We start from the raw sequence: 22,500 nt of genomic DNA on the forward strand, positions 1-22,500 counted from the left end.
TATGATTCGTAACAAAAATCAAAGCAAATTATGAACAGAAACTAGGCCTAGTAGTTTGCAAACAAGCCTTTGTTACAAGAAAGAGTGTCTCTATAAATGTATGCAGTGAATTTTGTACCTGGTTGTTGATCCACTATAGTAGGTAGCAATTGTTGTGAAGAGAAATAGGCATGATTGGTAAAGGATATATTCTCTCTCTCTCTCTCAACAACCTCTCTCTAATCCTATAGGCTACATTCATAGTCACATTTGAAAAATTTGTAGGTCCTCTCTCTCATCTCTCTCTCTCTCTCTCTCTCTCTCTCTCTCTCTCTCCCTCTCAACAACCATGAGTACAATGTTTAGGCTAATCGTATACATTCCTAATCATATTTGAAAATTTGTAGGTCCTCATTCTACAGTAGTATACACAGGTGAAGCCATCTCTCTCTCTCTCTCTCTCTCTCTCTCTCTCTCTCTCTCTCTCTCTCTCTCTCTCTCAACAACCATGAGTACTATGTTTAGGCTAATAGTATACATTCATAATCACATTTGAAAAATTTGTAGGTCCTCATTCTACAGTAATATAAGGGTGAAGCCATCTCTCTCTCTCTCTCTCTCTCTCTCTCTCTCTCTCTCTCTCTCTCTCTCTCTCTCTCTCTCAACAACCATGAGTACAATGTTTGTTTAATTCCTAATCACATTTGGAAAATTTGTAGGTCCTCATTCTACAGTAATATAAGGGTGAAGCCATCTCTCTCTCTCTCTCTCTCTCTCTCTCTCTCTCTCTCTCTCTCTCTCTCTCTCTCTCTCTCTCTCTCTCAACAACCATGAGTACTATGTTTAGGCTGATCGTACACATTCCTAATCACATTTGGAAAATTTGTAGGTCCTCATTCTACAGTAATACACGGATGAAGCCATCTCTCTCTCTCTCTCTCTCTCTCTCTCTCTCTCTCTCTCTCTCTCTCTCTCTCTCTCTCAACAACCATGAGTACTATGTTTAGGTTAATCGTATACATTCCTAATCACATTTGAAAATTTTGTAGGTCCTCATTCTACAGTAATACAAGGGTAAAGCCATCTCTCTCTCTCTCTCTCTCTCTCTCTCTCTCTCTCTCTCTCTCTCTCTCTCTCTCTCTCTCTCAACAACCATGAGTACTATGTTTAAGCAGATCGTATACATTCCTAATCACATTTGAAAAAAATTTGTAATACACGGAGGTCCTCATTCTCTCTCTATACAAGAGTACTATGTTTAGGCTAAAGCCATTCATAATCTCTCTCTCTCTCTCTCTACAGTCTCTCTCTCTCTCTCTCTCTCTCTCTCTCTCTCTCTCTCTCTCTCTCTCTCAACAACCATGAGTACTATGTTTAGGCTGATCGTATACATTCCTAATCACATTTGAAAAATTTGTAGGTCCTCATTCTACAGTAATACACGGATGAAGCCATCTCTCTCTCTCTCTCTCTCTCTCTCTCTCTCTCTCTCTCTCTCTCTCTCTCTCTCTCTCTCTCTCTCTCTCTCAAGGTCTTCAAATTCTTGCGATGCCCAGAAGAACAAGAAAAAACGAAGAAGGCCACAGAACCTCACACGCAAGCAAACGCGGGCCTCTCCTGCCAATTTCTTCAGCCAACTGCACAGAACATGACATACCTTTACAGTGACAAGCGTAAATTATATATAATGTACGGGAGTTACAACACAATAAGTCAACCAAGGTTCATCAGCTCGCTCTGCTGAGTTGTCGGGCCTCAGTGTGACTCATTACCAAAGGTCTGGTTAGGTAACTTTGTTACCTGTGCACGACTTCTACTGACATACAATAGTATTTTGCTTTCATTCAGGCATGGCTAATAAATTAATCTTTTGACAAATTTCCGGGATCTACAAAAAGTGGAGACATCTTCTGAGCTACTGGGGTCTGAAATACACTGGGTCTGGTCAGTATTTGAATGGGTGACCTAACTTGGGTCAGCAGTCTTTGGCACACAAGTTCCCACGACCATATTATTATTATTATTATTATTATTATTATTATTATTATTATTATTATTCAGAAATGAGCCCCACTCATAAAGAACAAGCCCACCACAGGGGCCACTGACTTGAAATTCAAATTTCCAAAGAATATTATGGTGTTCATTCGAAAGAAGTAATAGAAGGTAAAGGGAAATACAGAAAAAAGAGTCAGTTATTACAAAGACAAATAAATTAACAAATATCGGATAATGGTATGCCCGTCCCAAAACGAAAAATTATTAAATAAACCAATATCTCTGTCTCTAATAAATCCATGCTTACAGACTACCTGGCCATTGTGCTAGCTAACTGGAAATGAAGTGAATTGAATATAGAATTTAGGCCAAAGACCAAGAGCTGGGAAATATGAGGTCATTCTGCGCTCAAACGGAAACTGACAGCAAAAGGTTTGAAAGGTGTAACAGGAGGAAAACCTCAAAGCAGTTGCACTATGAATCCATTCTTAGGAGAGGGTGGAAAGTAAGATGGAAAAAAGGGAATATGAAAGGAGGTAAAGTAAAAGGAACGAAAGGGGTCGCAGCTAGGGGCAGAAGGGACGCTGCAAAGAACAGTGACGCCACTATACCCCGCCACGGAGGCTAGCTAATTGGAAAAATGCTCAATATAGCCAGAAGAAATTAGCTTAATTGTCACCTCCGAAAACCGCGGAATATCCCATCCGTCTCAAGCTTGGGCGAGCTTTCGTGTATTGACAACACGTCACGAAAACACGAAAATTCTCGTGCTTTCGAGGAACCATCACGCACGGGGCAAATGTGGCCACCAAGTTCATGTTACAAGGTTCTGTGTTACTTTTCATACGACCAAATGTATCGATTCATCTTAAGGTTCATGAACCTGATTGAGGTTATCAGTGAGTCCTGATGAGGGTTTAGTGAGAGTCCTTATGAGGATTTAGTAAGAGTCCTTATGAGGGTTTAGTAAGAGTCCTTATGAGGATTTAGAAAGAGTCCTCATGAGGATTTAGTAGTCGTCCTTATGAGGATTAGTAAGAGTTCTTAAGAGGATTTAGTAAGAGTCCTTATAAGGATTTATTATGAGGATTTAGTAAGAGTCCCTATGAGGTTTTAGTAAGAGTCCTTATGAGGATTTAGTAAGAATCCTTATGGGAATTTAGTAAGAGTCCTTATGAGGATTTAGCAAGAGTCCTTAAGAGGATTTAGTAAGAGTCCTTATGAGGGTTTAATAAGAGTCCTTAGGAGGATTTAGTAAGAGTCCTTAGGAGGATTTAGTAGGAGTCCTTAGGAGGATTTAGTAAGTCCTTAGGAGGATTTATTATGAGGATTTAGTAAAAGTCCCTATGAGGTTTTAGTAAGAGTCCTTATGAAGATTTAGTAAGAGTTCTTATGAGGATTTAGTAAGAGTCCTTATGAGGATTTAGTAAGAGTACTTATGAGGATTTAGTAAGAGTCCTCATGAGGATTTAGTAAGAGTCCTCATGAGGATTTAGTAAGAGTCCTCATGAGGATTTAGTAAGAAGTGTATCTGAGGAGATTATTGGTTTAATGAAGAATATAGTTTTCATCATGATGAATGATTAAAATATCTGAGTAGTGGGGAAATTACTAATCAGATTACAGAATACGACAAGGGGATTACATGGAATACAGTTACCCAAATTAAGGGGGAATCACATCGCCGAGACCCTTCCATGTGAGGAGAGACTTACAGAATACGACAAGGGGATTACATGGAATACAGTTATCCAAAATAAGGGGAATTACATCGCCGAGACCCTTCCATGTGAGGAGACACTAATTATAAATAAGGGTTAGTGAAAGCAATGGTATCAGGTCTGAAGAGAGAGAGAGAGAGAGAGAGAGAGAGAGAGAGAGAGAGAGAGAGAGAGAGAGAGAGAGAGAGAGAGAGAGAGAGCAAATCTTCAACATTTCCCAACATGATAACCTGATCGGTTACTGTCAAAACCTGAAGAACCAAACCACCCCCTCCATTCTCCCCCTCCCCAACACAACAATCCCCCCAACAAAAAAAGAAAAAATGAAAACGGTGGCATAAATTTCACCTGCCTGCAGCTTTACTACTGACGTCTCTCTCTCTCTCTCTCTCTCTCTCTCTCTCTCTCTCTCTCTCTCTCTCTCTCTGATACATTAAGCCTTAGAAGTAATTGTTAATAATTAATTAACTTCGCTATATTTACTGACACAGCGTGAATTTGAAAGCGTATATTATTTTCAGATGGACCTGCAACCGTCCGCACTTTATTCTTGGAAAATGGTTTAAATGTCAAAATCATAAAAACATATTTGCTTTCGACCGAAACATTATGTTGTTGATGGGTTAAGGTCATGTGGCACTCAGGATCGTTTTCTGTAATGGGTATCCGTCGTGCCAATGTAGGGTATATTCCTAGTGCCAATGTAGGGTACGTTGAGGAAGGCGACACTGGGTCTAGGCAAGAGATGAGCAAAGAGAACTCGTCGCAGAATCTACACGTACTGGTTACTGGAATCGAAACTGGAATATTAAATTTAGGCCAAAGAACAAGCGCTGGACCCAAGTGATCATTCATCGCTGAAAGAGAAATGAGAGTAAAGGAGGTCTTAAAGGTGTAAAAGGAGGTAAACCTCGCAGTTGCACTTTGAAAGACTTGTTTGGAGAGGGTGGAAAGTAAGACGAAATAAAGAGAATATGAACGGAGGTGTAGTAAAAAGAAGGAAAGGGGGTTGCGACTAGGGGTTGAGGGAACGCTGCAAAGAACCTTGAGGCATGCCTACAGTGCTCCCCTACTGGGAGCACTGAATATTAAAGATAGCAATGAATTGCTGAATTTAAATGGCACTGCACAGATCAACCTTTAGAGGTCTGGAGAGAGCGGCCATGGGTCACAAGGTGCTGAGAGAGAGGGGGAATGCCAACAGAATGAGACAATCATATTGGCTTCTGTTGATAAACTATGAATTTATTACATTCTGAGCAGTGCATCATATCCAACAAATTTAAAAGATATCTAAAGCGAATCTGGAGCGTTGGGGGCTAAACTTAACGACTGATGTTTGGAATCTGTGCTTTTGACAGTTAAATCATCAAAGATTAAAATGCATGCGGTTTTGCATTCATCCAAAAAAAACGGTATATGCTTTCATATACACGCTATGTCTGTAATAATCGCAAATGTAATTAAATAATTACTGTTTAAGCATGATGTTGTAGAGAGAGAGAGAGAGAGAGAGAGAGAGAGAGTTCGGAGCGTGCAACATCAGCTCCTCGCAACTGACCGGTTCTTTGACTCCGCCCAAAAACACCAAAAAAAAAAAAAAGAAAAAAGAAAAAAAAAAGAAAAAGAGACGGAATTTCCCTGCCTCAGGCACCAACCTTGCACGATCTCCCTTCGGAATGACCTGGGAGGAAAAAACTCCCTCCGGGCGGCCCCAAAAAAAAAAAAAAAAAAAAAAAAATCACACAAAGGGATCATCTTCCGTCTCACATTTTCAAGAACACCTTGAAAAAGATTATTTGCATGAAGCAGGTTTCTGTTAATAATGTCACTGCAATGCGGGATTTTTTGAAATGCCTGACATTTCATGCAACAAAACACTTGTATTAAATCATGGGCGGTTAACAGGCTTAATTATGAATAGGGGAGGAATGTGTGCAGGTGTACAAGTGTCTAAATTTAGAGACAAAAGGAATGCACTTGTAGCCTCCTGTGTAGGTGCATAAAGAAAAGAAATGCACGTATAGCTTTCTGTCTTTGTGCATTAAGTGACTGGAGTTCTGCAAATTATCTACATCAGGAATGAAATGGAATATACAGTTTAGGACAAAGGCCAAGCACTGGGACCTATGAGGCCATTCAGCGCTGGAAAGGAAACTCAGAGTAAGTAGGTTTGACAGGTGTAACAGGAGGAAAACCTCAAAGCAGTTGACTATGAAATAATTTTTAGGAGAGGGTGGACAGCAAAATGGAAAAAAAAAATAATCTGAATGGAAGTACAGTAAAAGGAATGACAGGGGTTGCAGCTAGGGGCCGAAGGGACGCTGCTGCAAAGAATGCCTACAGTGCATCTCGTGAGGTGTCTCTACATCAGGATTTAATTCACGATTCAGCAGTTTAAGGCCGGATAGATAGATAGATATATAGATAGATAGATAGATAGACAGATAGATAGATAGACAGATAGATAGATAGATAGATAGACAGATAGATAGATAAATAAGTATATCTTGCAAAGACAACCTTAAAGAGGTTTAAGCCCCAAGGAAAAATTTCTGAAGCTAACAACAACACGAAATAAAAAAAAAAACTGGTCTGATTGAAGGAGGTACCACAAAAGCGCGTCAAGAACCCGTCTTCGGTATCAAAGATTCTCTCTCTTTCTCTCTCTCTCTCCGTGCCTCAAAAAGAAAGCAAGAAAAGAGAGCTAGAGAAAGAAACGAGGGGTAGAAAGCGTAAGAAAAAAAAAGAGGAAAAGAAAAGGCTGCTTCTTCCCACGGCTTGGGATAGGAAGTCTGACTTGGATCTCACACACAGAAAGAGCAGTTTCCATCTTTCAAGATGTTACTCGAGAACTCGAGATAAATTGGCATTCATTTCCTAATATTGCGTTATATGTGCTACTTGGTATTGCTCTCTCTCTCTCTCTCTCTCTCTCTCTCTCTCTCTCTCTCTCTCTCTCTCTCTCTCTCTCTCTCTCTGTTACCGCTACATTTTATTCTGCACTGTGATGCAACAAGTTACATTTATTTTGCCGAGATGCAGCGGGGGAGAGAGAGAGAGAGAGAGAGAGAGAGAGAGAGAGAGAGAGAGAGAGAGAGAGAGAGAGAGAGAGAGAGAATGCTTTCAAGCCTTGGATGATGGAAGATTTCAAACAAAGTAACATATGATAATTATGGTTCACTGCTATGTTACGTCTCTAAGAGAGAGAGAGAGAGAGAGAGAGAGAGAGAGAGAGAGAGAGAGAGAGAGCCAGCCATGTGAGCAAACACATGTCAGAGTGTTGGTTGCTAAGTATAAGGATTCTCTTATCACAGAAGTAAGACTTATCTCGAAGATTTGCCTCGGAACATGGTTAAAAAACATAATGACTCTCTGATAGTATAAGTTTGTATGCACTTCTGATAACCACATGCAGAACTGCTCTCTCTCTCTCTCTCTCTCTCTCTCTCTCTCTCTCTCTCTCTCTCTCTCTCTCTCTCTCTCTCTCTCTCAAGAAGGAATTAACAAATACTAAGTAATTCTGTCCCCAGACTGCTGGGTGGAGTGGTGGGCGGTAAGCAGGAATGGATCCACGGGCCTAGCAAAATATGACCAAGCACTGCAGTTCCCATATGTGATCCTAACTCCATTCGAAAGTTCTTCAGGAAAAGGGAAAAGAACTTGAGTTTGGGATGACTTTCCCTCTAAAAAAAAAAAAAAGTCTAAAAAAGAGAGTTTATAGACGCCCAGTCGAGCAATCGGAGGGCGCAGGGTGAAGAGGCTTTGTAAAAGAAAAAAAAATTCCAAAGTCTTGTCGTAAATGGAATGTTGGTCAAGATTAATTTATCTGATACCGCCACACACTTTGTTCTCTTAACCTCATTTCATCTTGTATTCTCATAATGATTTTTTATCTGTTTATCTTTTAATTTATATTTTTCAATTTTTTTCTAATAACTGATATCTTTCTGCATCTCCTATTATCTTCTGCATATTATTTGGAAGCAAGAATTTGAAGGGCTTGTTTCATATGAATAGGGGTTCATCTCAATAATAATAATAATAATAATAATAATAATAATAATAATAATAATAATAATAATAATAATAATAATATAGAGACCACGATCTTCCAACGCCCACACAAGAACATACAATGCAGCCACATCCGAATCCTTACCTCAAGGCAGAGAGAGCCTTTACCTCGCCTTGCCTTGCCTTGCCTAACCCAAGCTTCCAAGCCTTTCAAAGCAACCTGTTGATTAGGTCACCTGCCTCCCTACCTCCTCCCCCACCTCCCACCCCTCCTACTCCTCTCGCTCGGAGGTAGAGCTCAAGTCTCCCCTATGGTGATGTCAAACTGGTCTTAGATTATTCGTATCGCATTGCGGGCTCTCTCTCTCTCTCTCTCTCTCTCTCTCTCTCTCTCTCTCTCTCTCTCTCTCAATGTAGCTCTGACATCAATTTCAATAATATCATGGAGGCGTTTCTTGGTGAGAGAGAGAGAGAGAGAGAGAGAGAGAGAGAGAGAGAGAGAGAGAGAGAGAGAGAGAGAGAGAGAGAGAGAGAGCTTGATATCAAAATGGTCTTACATCATTCGTATCTCTCTCTCTCTCTCTCTCCTCTCAACGTAAAGATAGCTCTAACGTAAACTACAATAGTTTCATGGAGACCTTTCTTAAAGAGAGAGAGAGAGAGAGAGAGAGAGAGAGAGAGAGAGAGAGAGAGAGAGAGAGAGAGAGAGAGAGAGAGAGAGATTTTATCCAAAAAAGTGTCTTACAGATTTCTGTTTTCCCTCAGCTTCCGCCTTACGTCGCTTTTGGTGTTAAATTAACAAATTAACATACTCTCGATCGATCGATCAGGTAAACTCCGAGACGAAGGCCCATCCCATCCTCTCTCTCTCTCTCTCTCTCTCTCTCTCTCTCTCTCTCTCTCTCTCTCTCTGTCTTTCGGTCTTTAGGGAATATCAAGGGATCTCTCTCTCTCTCTCTCTCTCTCTCTCTCTCTCTCTCTCTCTCTCTCTCTCTCTCTCTCTCTCGGTCTTTAGGAATATCAGGGATCTTCTCTCTTCTCTCTCTCTCTCTCTCTCTCTCTATAGGAGAGCTGTTAATCAGCTCAGTGGTCTGGTTAAACTAAGATATACTTAACTCTCTTTCTCTCTTTTTAGGAATATCAAGGGATCTCTCTCTCGGTCTCTAGGGAATATCAAGGATCTCTCTCTCTCTCTCTCTCTTTAGGGAATATCAAAGGAGACTCTCTCTCATTCTCTCTCTTTAGGGAATATCAAGGGATACTCTCTCTCTCTCTCTCTCTCTCTCTCTCTCTCTCTCTCTCTCTCGTCCGAAAAAGCATTTCCTGTCCTCGGGCACACACGGCGACCTAAGGTGCCTCAGGCAACATGCCATTCTCCATTCCCCCGACTCGGACTAAACAAATTAACGTTGCACCCTCTTCCAAAACTGGTCTGACACCATGCCGCGTGCGTGCGCGCGCACACACCTGTCGCTTTAAGCGAGTCTGAATGTTTTTGTGAACGTTTAAGTCTAGCGGTGACTGGGAAGTAACGTCGAAATAAAATACGGCTTTGCATACTGGGAAAAACAATAAAGATTTTTCAGGGTTCCTGAACTGAAGACAAAGGTTTTACAGTCTTAGTATTCAGCTGTGTATAAAAATAAATAGGCAATTGGCTCCTTTTAAAGTGCATCAGTGTTCCAGGCAAAAGTGGCTGCTGCCAAAATATATGGTTAGATTGGTATTTATTAACTGTGGAATTATAAAAAAAAAAGGGGAAAAGTTAGACTACAAAGCTATACCATTCATATACCACAAACTTTCCGGGAGGCCAGTCAATAATTAACCATTGTGAGACCTCCAAATGAATCGATGAACTGAACGAATTGGCCCACAGCATTACGCCAAAAGCAGAAAGTTGACCTCTTCGTTAAATTTCAAAAAAAAAAAAAAAAAAAAAAAAAAAAAAAAAAAAAAAAAAACCGCCTCGCAATGAAGAACATTCCTTCAAGAAAGAACCTGCCGCCCGTGGCCTCGGGGTTCTAAGTGCACAACGCCCCCAGCACCAGTCCAGGATCCAGCCACTTGCTCTTCCAAGGGGTGATTGGCATCGAGGGAGGAGAGGAGGGGGTATAGGGTATGGTAGACAGGTGGGGGTTGGGTAGGAGGGGCCCCCCCTTGTTCAGGGACAAGAGCTCAAAAGGGAGGAGTGTATGTGATCTTCCAAGTCCTCCTCCTCCTCCTCCCCTTTCTTGCATTCCAATGCACAAGGGGGGGCAAGAGAAGCAGAGATAGGATATGATCTTATCCCTTTTTGAATTCCCATGTGGCTGCTTTTGTGTGTGCGTGTGTGTGTGTCTGCCTGCCTGCCTGCCTGTGTGTGTGAGTGGAGCGTGGGATAAGAGGGCATTCCTTTGACATCCAAAAACTCCCTTTGCTCTCCTCTCCCACCAGGTTCTCACGGTCAGCGAGCCCTCAGTCGAGAAAAGGAGGGGCGTTGGATATAATCTTTCGCTCTTCACCTCCTCTCGTTGAGGTGATTGTCGAGGTAATCGCGTCTCCTGAAAACTTCCCACAGGAACCACGATTACGCCACAACTGTGGGAAACGGAATGTCGAATTTAGGCCAAAGGCCAAGCGGTGGGACCTATGAAGTCATTCAGAGCCGAAAAGGGAAACTGAGAGAGAAAAAAAAAAGGTTTGAAAGGTGTAACAGGAGGAAAACCTCAAAGCAGTTGCACTATGAATCAATTGTTAGGAGAGGAGAGGGTTGAAAGTAAGCTGGAAGAAAGAGAATGTGACCGGAGGTACAGTAAAACGAATGAAAGGGGTTACAGCTAGGGGCCCTAAGGAAGGGACACTGTAAAGAACCTCGAGTAATGCCTACAGTGCACCGCATAAAGTCCACTGACGGCACTATTGGGAGACCCTGTGATGTTGCCTTAGAAGCTCCATTAATGCGTTAAATGTTTATTTACTTTCAGACTCATATGTATATCCTACATTGCATTTAATTTTTATTCCCTCTCACTAATATAGGCTATAGATCATATGATCAACTATTCTGCGGACTGCAGCTAAAGAAAGTTAACGCAGCTATTAGTTCGCATAAGATTATAAGCAACAAGTCCATTCACTGGAAAACTATAACATGCTAACACTTCCACAACTTACAACCTACTACACATAAACAACAGATTTCATAATTCAATAAAACGAAAACATGCTTTTTATTACTGAGCCGAAGAACTTTAAGGAAACCTCTAAATGCTTGATAAATGCATACTTTTTTATACTCGATGTAAAAGAATATTTCTAACCTACTTGAACAAAATATTACAAAAGCGATTTTATGATATCCACGTGCCCTAATCTTGAGACACAATCAGAACATTAAATAATGGTATAGATGTAAAATTAAATAGTGGTATAGATGTAAGGTGGGTTGTATATTCATGCATTATTCATACATCTTTCCACCGCGGCCGACCATTCCTCCTCCCCCCACCCCACCCCAAATAAGGGAGGCTGCACCTTTGATACCGTAATTAGTGTCCCCAGAGTGCCAAGGTCACTAAACACTAATGAGCTGTCTGTATAAAAAAATAGGTAAAAAAAAACTATCTAATCATAAGCATAGATCCTGAGTTCAGCGACTGATTTGATAGCTATAACTGGCGATGCAATTATCAAGGTCACTGAACCGTGATGAAACGGCAGTAAAAAAATGAAAGGAAAAAAAATTGCTTTACGCCAAAAAGCGTACATATTGGGCGTTGCACTGAAGTAATAGTTTGAACCGCCCAGTGCAAAACTTGCACAGTATTCTGAATTGGAACTGGAATATAAAATTTAGGCCAGAGACCAAGCGCTGGAACCTATAAGGTCATTCAGGGCTGAAAGGGAAATTGAGAGTATTAAGATTTTACAGGTGTAACAGGAGAAATACCTCGCATTTGCACTATGAAAACAATTGTTAGGAGGGTGGAAAGTACGACGGAAGAAAGAGAATATGAACGGAGGTACAGTAAAGCGAATGAAAGGGGTCGCAGCTAGGGGCCTATGGGACGCTGCAAAGAGCCTTAAGTAATGCCCACAGTGCACGGCATGAGGTGCACCGATGGTTACCCCACCAAGGTAACACATTTTCTGATATAAGCCAGCACTACATGCCACCAGTATTTCAAGAACCATATGTACTATACATAGCCTATATAATTGTATCAGCCTTCTAAGAAATAATTACAACCCTTGGTAGTGTTATAAGTCACATGAAACAAATTCTAAGAAATAATAACCTTTGTTGGTAGTGTAATAACTCACACTAAACAACCAAACTAGAGTATTCTCAAGGTCGAGCACGTTTGCATGATGTTGGTAATGATCGGCAAAAGGGTTCTTTGTTCGTCACTTTTTTTTTTTCTTTTAATCTTAGGTTGTACTTGGGTGGTCTCCTACTGAACGTGGCATTGTTGCTGAACCACAAGCAGTAATCCCAAGGGACCTGTGACTATCAAACTTTTCACGCATCGCACTGACAGGTTTGTTTGTTATTTCCCCTTAGCAGCACCAGTGTGCAGTCAGCGTGCCTCACTGTCGAACTTCTCCAGAGTTCCTGAGGTCCTTTATTCCTCACGCCGCTGGACTGTGGAAGTCTCACTCAGGTGTCGTAAAATTGCACTGCATTGTCCTAGCCATGAAGGATGTCGCCTTGTACTTTAATAATTTACTTACATTTTTATCCTCTTATTAATTTATATCTTCTTTTCTAGTACTGATCTCTCCTTTCGTTATTCCATACTACCTTCTGCTGCCTCTTTCAAATGAGCACCATATTCTTTGGCAGCTTGAATTTCGGGTCAATGGCCCCTTTGGTGGGCTTGTTCCACATGAATCGGTTTCATCTTCTGAATAATAATAATAATAATAATAATAATAATAATATTATTATTATTATTATTATTATTATTATTATTATTATTATTCAGCCAGAAAATATTTCCGTAGAGTTTCGGTTCTTGGTAGTTCGAGCGACACGAATTCTAAGAAAGATCAATTAGGGCTGAAACTCTACAAAAATGCTCCACCTGTTTCACTGAAATGTTTAGCGTGCACGAGACACCCTGTGGCTTATACAAGAAGATTTAAGATTCGCTATTAAATAACAGTGCACTTATGACGAGTCAATGTTCATTTCTATTGTGACTGTTACATATACTCTAGTAATATTCTAGAGAGCACTATTAAAAAGGTCAATGTAACTTCAAATATGACAAGAGGAAACCAAAAACTGGAATTGGAATTGGAATATAGAATTTAGGGCAAAGGCCACGCGCTGGGGCCTTTGAGGTCATTCAGCGCTGAAACGGAAAATTGATGGTAAAATGTTATAGAAAGGTGTAACAGGGGGAAAGCCTCGCAGTTGCACTGCGGAACAATTGTTAGAAGAGGGTTTCAAGTAAGATGGAAGAAAGAATATGAATGGAGGTGCAGTAAAGGGAATGAAAGGAGTTGCAGCTAGGGGCCGAAGGGACGCTGCTAAGAGACTTTAGTAGGCTAATGCCTACAGTGCAGCGTTTGAGGCACTACCCCCTTAAAGGGGACCCCCAGGGGCTAAGGGTGATGGTAAGATTGTTAACTTAAAAGCAAAGCCACCACGGGGCTGAGGAGAAATGGTTGGAAGCACCCACAAAAAAAACACACACACACACGCACAATAATGGGACAGCCGGCATTTTCAAATGCACAAACAACAAACAACTCACTCCACTTACAAAGTACGGCAATACACATCTAATCCAGAGATAGCTCACATGTCGGCTCCATTAAAACTGGCCTTTATTAATGGTCTAACGGCTACACAAGAATAACAGATGCAAATGAGGTGAGCTTGACGAGAGATGGCGTTCTCGATAGTTATTGAACAATATATATATATATATATATATATATATATATATATATATATATATATATATATATTTATAGATATATATATATAATATATATATATAAATGAATTTTTTCTCACTTTTACAAGCGCGAATTTTTCTATTCTAATATTAAGTCATTATAGTCATATATACTGTTTAATATTGAATTCACTATACCCTGGGTGTGTTATAAGATATTGAATTCATTAGGTACTAAATATTTGTTGATAAAAGTTATTTCTAAGGTATATATGAATTAGGTATATAAATATTTGTTGATAAATATTCTATATGTAATTTCCTTGAATTTATTTATATATATATATATATATATATATATATATATATATATATATATATATACACATACACGCATACAATTACAACTTTTACACACTCTACACGCACGTAATAATTATACAAAGCCATTATATCGTCAAGCTAACCAAACAATCACAGACACTATCTCCTTTCACATACAGAAGTCAGCTGTAGCGAGCGACGTAGAAAATCATTAAAAAGTCGAAAAAACGCTAAACAAATAAACATTAGGCTTAAGTCGGGATTAAAGCCAGCTACGGCCGCCAACCAGATCAAATCGCCGGGCCAAAAACGTAAACAGGAGTTCGAATGCATACACACAAGGGTGGCGTCCGAACGTCGTCTTTCGACTCTGGCTTCGGTCCAGTTCCTTCGAGTAAACAAAACTGGTGTGTGGATTCTTGAAGAGAATGGGGCCATTTTAGCGTTTGTATTACTTATTATATACACCGACCAGGTCAAATCTGCAAGAGAAAACAATGATTAAAGAAAACAAACTGTAGGCAAAGACGATTATCATCGAACGAACGAACGAAAAAAAACCGCCATAAAAGTTCTCGGATTCTGTCTGTGGCAAGTGGCTGCTACATAGTGATTCATAAAGTACATTCGATTCCAGGCGGTGGCCTGCATCTGTGGCCATGGGTCACGCCGAGTCCTGAGAGGCAAATGGAGCGAGGAGAAAAAAAAAGACATCTGTCAGATTCGAAGGGAGACTGGGGAAGGGGGTGGCCTCCTGTTGTTGAGGTTGGGTCTGGGGAGGTGGATGAGGGGGGTTTACACGTGACGTTTTATTCGTAATGTGAGACGCAAGACACGTCTCGTATAACGAATAATACGTATTTTCTCTTTAATTAAAAACGACAATGGCCATGAAATCACATCGCTTTTTGCTTTTGCTCTCGTGAGTGACAAGCAAGGTAGGGACTCTTCAATGCATGCATGCATGCATGCACACACACAGATACTGTATGTGTATATATATATTATATATATTTACACTACACACACACACACACACACACACATATATATATATATATATATATATATATATATATATATATATATATATATATATAATCACCTTCACGTTATACACATCAATATAAAACTGTTACCTGAACGAGAGAGCAGTTTAAGCTCTCGAACAGATTTTAATTCGTATTCAACATACTTAACACGGTATATGAACTCAGTGTTACCACAATGAGATACAGTACCACCGACTATGAAGGCTTTTTTTTTTATTTTTGTTTTAACTAAGAAGTCGGTGGCCCCATTTGTCCTACCACCTCTTGGTCTAAAGCAAATTTTCATAGAAAGCTCAATGGCACACTAGTAAAAATGCTACTTTAAATCTCATCTTCACACGATATACGTGACTTTCAAACGCAATTAGAAACTCAATACAAGTCTAATCCTCAGCCTACAAGGTGATTTGAACTCGCAGCCAGCAAACACTGCCTCTAACAAACATGCAAAAGCTCACTTAGGCTAAATGTTTAAGTGAATTGTTTATAGCCTAATAACAATGGAATTCAGTCAGGAGGGTTGTATGTTAATTATCATCACAATCATCATAACGGCACGGGGTAGGTTAGTATTATCCTTTCTTCAGTGCAAAATGACAGTATAGGCTACTCGATCCACCCGAAAAAGTCAGGACACCAGTATTCCCATCCCTCCCCCCCCCACCAACTACAGCAATAACACACGCAAGACTTTACCTAACAGCTATAACACACGTATCATTAACGTCGTATGGTCATATTTCCCTTGATGTGTAATGAGTTCTCTCTCTCTCTCTCTCTGTGTGTGTGTGTGTGGTCAGAGACTTCCTCTATGGCCACCCCTCCTAATATTTCCTTGGGCCTTACACTGGTCTTCATCGTGGTACTACAAAATCTACAACATTCCTGGCTAACTAACTGCTCCTCCCCATTCTCACTACATATCCAAACCATTTCAGCCTCTGAGCTGAACCAGTGTTCAAGCAGATCAATAAAATATACATCAGCCCCCACATGAAATTACTTGAGGGCAATTTCTACAATTCAAAACTGTTTGCAAAATGAAATTCACAGAAAATCTGCCAGAGACAGTCTTCCTAAAAGGTCTTTGTCAATCAACAAGTTATAAACTAGAAGCTCGTGACTATTACTGGGAACTGAGGTTTAGAAACATTTGTACGAAGTCTTTAAATGATAGTCTAGATAAGAGTCCAATGGCAAAGATAACAAGTAATGATAAGGCTTCATGACCCTTCAAACCAAAAGTCAAACACCTTCAGCTGCCCACAAAGCGCAATGTAAGATGACATGAAAAACAATGGTGTTTTAGGCGACGATTTTTCACAAAACTTCAGACCTGGTAAAACATTTGTCTTTCAGATGAGGTCAGAAACTTCTTCCTGTGATACTTTGAAAATAATCAGTCTGACAGACATTCTTAAGCACTGATAGCTGCTTTGTTACAAAATCAAGTTGTAGCCTTACTTATAGGATATGCAGTTTAAGTCTACACAATACAGTTCATCTCTGTCAGTTCTGCAAAGGCGACACAACGGCACAACTCTATTTGAGAAAACTAATTTTGCCTGACTCTGTTAGGCTCAATTCCAGTTCCATTGTGATTTGGGGCTTCTTACGTTGAAATGTTTTAATTCTAATAAATAATAGTAACTCAGTTCAACTTCTGACTTGTACAAATGCAGGTTGTAAGTATAATGGCGTTAGTAAAAGAGTACATAAGCAATGTGTAAGAATTTACGACAGTCGTGAAGCAAGATGGGAGTACTAAGACTTAGCCTACTACTTTTACCTATATCTAAATAGGCCTATGTTCATTTGCACTTATGGAACAACAGAATTTCGCGCTAATGAAGGCCTAACCTTGCATGATGTGGCCTCAACAACCTTGCCTTGGCCGTCGTAGTCTCTCGAGACCACAAGAGACCGAGTCACGGCATTACGAGACCACGAACCAAGACTCCACACACACACACAAACTCACATAGGCCTATATAGGCCTAGCCTATATATATATATGTGTGTGTATATATATATATATATATATATATATATATATATATATATATATATATATATATATATATATATATAGAGAGAGAGAGAGAGAGAGAGAGAGAGAGAGAGAGAGAGAGAGAGAGAGAGAGAGAGAGAGCGTTATGCAACCAATAATCCATTGCATACAACAACAAAAATCACCAGCACTTGTCACTAAAACTGGGCTGAATTAATCAAAGATGACATTTTTATGTCTAGACTATTGAAAACAACAAAGGCCTTTTAGATTCAGGAAAGCGTAAAGGCAATTTTATCTTGCATGTATGCATATGTATGTATGTGTGTATATATAAACAGTATATATATATATATATATATATATATATATATATATATATATATATATATATATAGGCCTATATATATAGATGAAAGGGAAGGTAAAACAGCTGCGTCTAGAAATATGGGCTTGAGACACTGGACGTAATTATAGGTACCCAATATATATACAGTGCCTTACGTAACATATACATTACAATCATTAACAGTACACATTACACTCACGTCCCCACAAACATTCCAGAATGAGTGTAGCCTATGTGTACCGTATATATCACAGTCTCCAAACACTTCCATTGAAATATGTGACAACGGTATTAACTACAGATAATTATATAACCATTAATATTGTAGACTTTTAAAAAATACATTTTGGGGATTCCTCTGCATTCCTCCATGGGCTACGGAAGACATCAGTACTGGTCATGATATCAAGTGATTTTAGTTTACATGAAGAAAACCACATTAAGGTCCAGTGCTTTTCTGAATAACAGTATTATTATTAATCGTAGCAATGGTATCACTAGTGATACCCTTGCAACGAAGGGTATCACCAATACCACACTGTAGTTCATAACTGGCATTAGCATTCACTACTGTCGGATGGTGAACACTCACCGTAGGCCTATTCATTAAAATCATTCATCGTTATTGGTGTAGAAGTCACCATTCTTTCATATTGCTTATGCCTATGTACTCTGTTGTACTTGCATCTGCATTTCTACAGAGCCAGAAGTTGATCTGATTCATAAAATTTAGGCTGTAAAGACAATCACTGGGAGAAAACCTCACAGCTGTACTAAGAAGTAGCAGTTAGAGCGGTTGGACAGCAGCTGAAGAATGAAGGGAAAAGGTAAAAAGGCTAAAAAGTGGGTGCAGCTAGGGGCCAAAGGGACGCTGCAAACACCCTTTAAACGCCAACAATGAATTGAGTGAGCTGCACTGAGGACCCTACCTCCTACATAAATACGCCCATAGACCCAGAAGCTGAAGAGCTACTGTTATTTATACCAAAAAGATAAAACTGATGCTTCTACGACTTAGCAACGCCGACAACACTTGAATCTCGTCTCTCCCAGGGGCGCCATAGCGTAGATAAGGCGGTGTCATAATGTTCTCAGAGAAGTGCATTCGAGTTCAGCCAGCATCTGCTCACTAGACTTCTAAGAATGTTTACTTTGCAACATGTGTCAAAATAATTACCGGTCCTGATTCAGACGAGTGTGGTGGCTATTGGCCAACTTTATCAGGAAATTCTCATGACAGCGCATAAACAGAGAGAGAGAGAGAGAGAGAGAGAGAGAGAGAGAGAGAGAGAGAGAGAGAGAGAGAGAGAGAGAGATAGAAATCATCGCCGGTATGTGTTAGAGAGAGAGAGAGAGAGAGAGAGAGAGAGAGAGAGATTTTAATGCATATTAAAAGTCATTATCGACAAGGGGAGAGAGAGAGAGAGAGAGAGAGAGAGAGAGAGAGAGAGAGAGAGAGAGAGAGAGAGAGAGCGAGAAAAGATGAAAACAACCCGTTTTCTCATACCAAAATAAAATATTGTCTATCTTACGGCAACTGAATACAATAAATAATTCGTTACGTCTTTAAAATCGCCATCTTACGGTATATACCTGAATACAAGACATAGCCTAATTAAGCAATGTGGAAAACGAAAACTTAGACCTATTGTGGTTAACCCTCAGGTAAATGTCATACTATTTTAGTGATTCCTTTGGTATTTCAAAGTAGAACAGTTGTACCGTACTTTACCGTAGCCTAATACACAAGCAAACCCAAAAAGGCAAAAGAATTAAAACAATTAAAATTACTTCACAATACCGACAAAGTAATAGATATATACATTTTACCGTAACTCAAATATTTCGACAATGATGTTCTCAGTAATTGTCTGAAACACCAGTTTGAACGTAACCAGAAATTATTTTAAACATTAATGCTCCAGTTTTGTAAAAAAAAAAAAAAAAAAAAAGCCTGGGGGTTAGCCTACCTAAACCAACTGTACGTTAATACCAAAGGCCTAGTAACCATTTCAATTCTGTGCATAAACAAAAAATAAGCATGAATCATATGGTTACCAAGCTACGAAAAGCATTAAAAGCAAGCGAATAACCTCGTCATCTAGGAGCAACATACTTTTCTCATCCTGTTTAAACTATATATTAATAAATAAAAAAAAAACATACGTTTACTTTAACCATTGTATCTACCTACACAACAGTATCTCTACCAACACTGTGACAGTATCAAGTGCAACATATAAAACGCCATGAACGTTGAACTTTTTCTCAGTTTAATAAAAACCAAAAATCTACAATATCTTTTTTCTTCAAATTCTAACTTTAAAAAAGAAAGCCTTGATTCAGTTCTCTGTACTGTAGTTGACAAACCCACACTGACTGCGTGGTCATAAAAAAACTGCACCTACCCACAGCTGTGAACTTTGAACTTTTTTCAGCTTTACAAAAAAAAAAAAAAAAAATCCTACGAACTTTTTTTTTTTTTTTTTTTACGTTCTATACTATAAAGACTTGATTTAGTTGTGTTCGGTAGTTGAAAAACCTGCACGAGTTATATGGTGATAAAAAAAAAACCGCACCTACCCAACAGTAGTGGCGAACCCGCATCACGGGGGTTCAATTTATCCTATAAAATAATTGCAAACATCACCAGACCTTCCCTGCTCTTACAGAGAAAAGGACTCGCCTACACTTACCTAAAAGCAGACCCGAAAATCAACATAAACATAATTTATAATGTAATATCGATACAGAATATTATCAAAACACTTGAAAATATCTCAAAAGTATTCAGAAATTAATACCAGTGTTCTACAACATTTCAATAACAACACCAATTGCAGTAAACCAAGAACTGTTACAATCAGAGGACTGCAATATTTATATGAGATGCGGCGACATTTACATTAAGAATAATTTCAGCTACTGCTTGCTGGCCTTGATTATTTTATACCTAATTCCACTGGCCCCCACTAGGCTATCCCCAAACCACAAAAACTGAGAAACAATAGCCTGTGGAGAATTGCTTACTCCTTGGAGGTGAAAATGCCATCAAAATCATTGTGTACTAATACTTTGGTGGTATTTGCAGTTCAACCTTGATATCGAACTCCTTAAGTATCAGTGCATCCCCAAGGCAAAAGAACCATGCAAATAGTTGTGGACCCACTGCACACTCGTTCACTCCAGTAGGATACCAAGAAAAGAAGCATTCTTGTCACTACATGAAACAAAGATCATGGGATTTACGGACCCACGAACAAAACAATAAGTCTTTGGGCTCTGAACAAGCAACAGGTAAGAGACGACGTATAGCCTAGCCCTGACAGCTGATTGACAGCTGGAGAAGGATTGGCTCAAGAGAGAGTGCGTTGATTGTATGGGAGGAACAGGGTGGGAGAGAGTGTGTTATCATCATTTGGCTGAAGCAATGGTCTGGGTAGACATCGCCCAAGGTATGAAAATGTGGCTGTAAATATGGCCAGGTGGGTTTGATGAGCCTCTGTGCACGAGTTGGAATACAGCCATGGAAGGTGAAAGCTTATTATTAATATATATCTATATCCCTCTTGGAATAGGCTTGTAGCAATCAAAGCTAAAAACACAATCAAGGAAGTAAATTTAAGAAGAATACTAGGTAGACTTTCTCCTACTCATCCAGGCTTGCTGACCAGCAACACATCAGGTTTGCGGTGATGCAAAAAAACATTCTGTTGCCATTGCCTAGGCAGTTTTTTTTTTTTTTTTAAGACGACGGGGAGAGGTAGTTCAAGCCTCAAAGAGTGAATATAGCTTCACTCTGCCTTAATGAAAACAATGCCCGTAACAACTAAAGCGTGGGAGTTTACCTCCAATCCTAATGGCATTTTCAAGACCGGATACAAGACTGTTGAGCCTACGTTAACACGAGAGAGAGAGAGAGAGAGAGAGAGAGAGAGAGAGAGAGAGAGAGAGAGAGAGAGTTTCAACCGATCCTTTATTTGCTGAATAAAGAATTAACCTTATGAACAAAAACCCGGCCAGGTTAACCAACCACACACACCAGTGGAGAGTCCACCTAGGTTTTAGGCCTGTAATGATCCATTTATGCAAATTAAGTAAGCAAGGTCGTTCGAGAACATGATATCCTACACTTTAAGTATAAAAAACATTAAAAAAAGGAGACCACATATGGCTACAAATATAGGCCTACACCCAGACGTATTATTCCAGCGACTATAACAATGACCAACATTTCACGACGGAAAAGGTCACACAAAAGGCAGGTAACGAACCATCGACGGAAAAGCCTACCTAATTTATTGTCAGGCCGAACATTCTTTTCGGGGGAGGGGAAGAAAGGAGGTGGGGGAAGGGGAAGGGAAGACGAGAGATAGGTGGAGGGTATGAAGACGGCCGTCCAGGTCTAGGGGAGCAAGGCTAGTGGGTGGAAATACCCCTCCGATAACCACAATATGAAAACACAAAGGGAGCCTCGTCCTAGGGTACGCCTAAGTCGAACCAGTTGTCCTCGCCAGTGAAGTTTGCTTAAATAAGTACTTTAAATATTAAAATATATAAATAAAATAGTGTACAAGTCAAGAGAATAGTTACCTTCGAATAGGATTAGCCCACAAGCGTTCACGTGTTGGCGGAGAGAAAGAGCGTGAGAGAGAGAGAGGGAGCGAGAGCGAAAACTTTCATTCAACTCCACAAATTCCAGTTTTCCACGTTTTGAATTTTCTTCGTCGACTTTCTTTCATTCGTTGTTCCGTCAGTTTATATTCGATCGTTGGTGAATTCAACCTTCCTTTATGATCCGCGATCACTGATCCACCTGAATATTAAGCAAAATGATTGACTTTTGATTCAGAATTTTCTGACACTGAAACTTCCACTGCAAAACCACTGGCAGCAACGCGTACACCATACCTCGACCACCTCTGAACCTAGACTGAGCGAGACAATGTGCGGACCGTGCGATACGGTGCCGGGGGTTGCCAGGGGTAGTGGAAGGGGGTACTTTTTAATCCCCCTAAGGGGCTCTTTGGCCGAGGGGGTACGTCGGGGATGGGCATGCGGGTGTCTGACTGGCTTACTGGCTGCTGCTGCTGTCTTGTGTGTCTGAGTTTGAGTCCATGATACGCGGACCAGTTGCTCACTTCGAGAAGGACTT

The 22,500-nt window shown here is 40.0% G+C and overlaps 1 protein-coding gene across 3 annotated transcripts in view; it reads right to left on the minus strand.

Annotated features, from left to right (window-relative positions):
* The window catches only part of LOC136836964 (probable G-protein coupled receptor Mth-like 3), a 59,656-nt gene that overhangs the window by 37,120 nt on the left and 36 nt on the right, over nt 1-22,500 (minus strand). Inside the window, exon 1 of one of the 3 annotated variants that reach the window (XM_067101495.1) lies at nt 21,939-22,500. This exon is cut by the window's right edge and continues 36 nt beyond it. The gene's annotated coding sequence lies outside the window, so the exon portion shown is untranslated. Of the gene's footprint in view, nt 1-14,268; nt 14,416-21,938 lie in introns of those variants that run through there. The other 2 variants (XM_067101496.1, XM_067101497.1) reach the window with 2 other exon arrangements.

This window comes from Macrobrachium rosenbergii, chromosome 57 (assembly GCF_040412425.1).
Source record: "Macrobrachium rosenbergii isolate ZJJX-2024 chromosome 57, ASM4041242v1, whole genome shotgun sequence".
Taxonomy (NCBI): Eukaryota; Metazoa; Arthropoda; class Malacostraca; order Decapoda; family Palaemonidae; genus Macrobrachium; species Macrobrachium rosenbergii.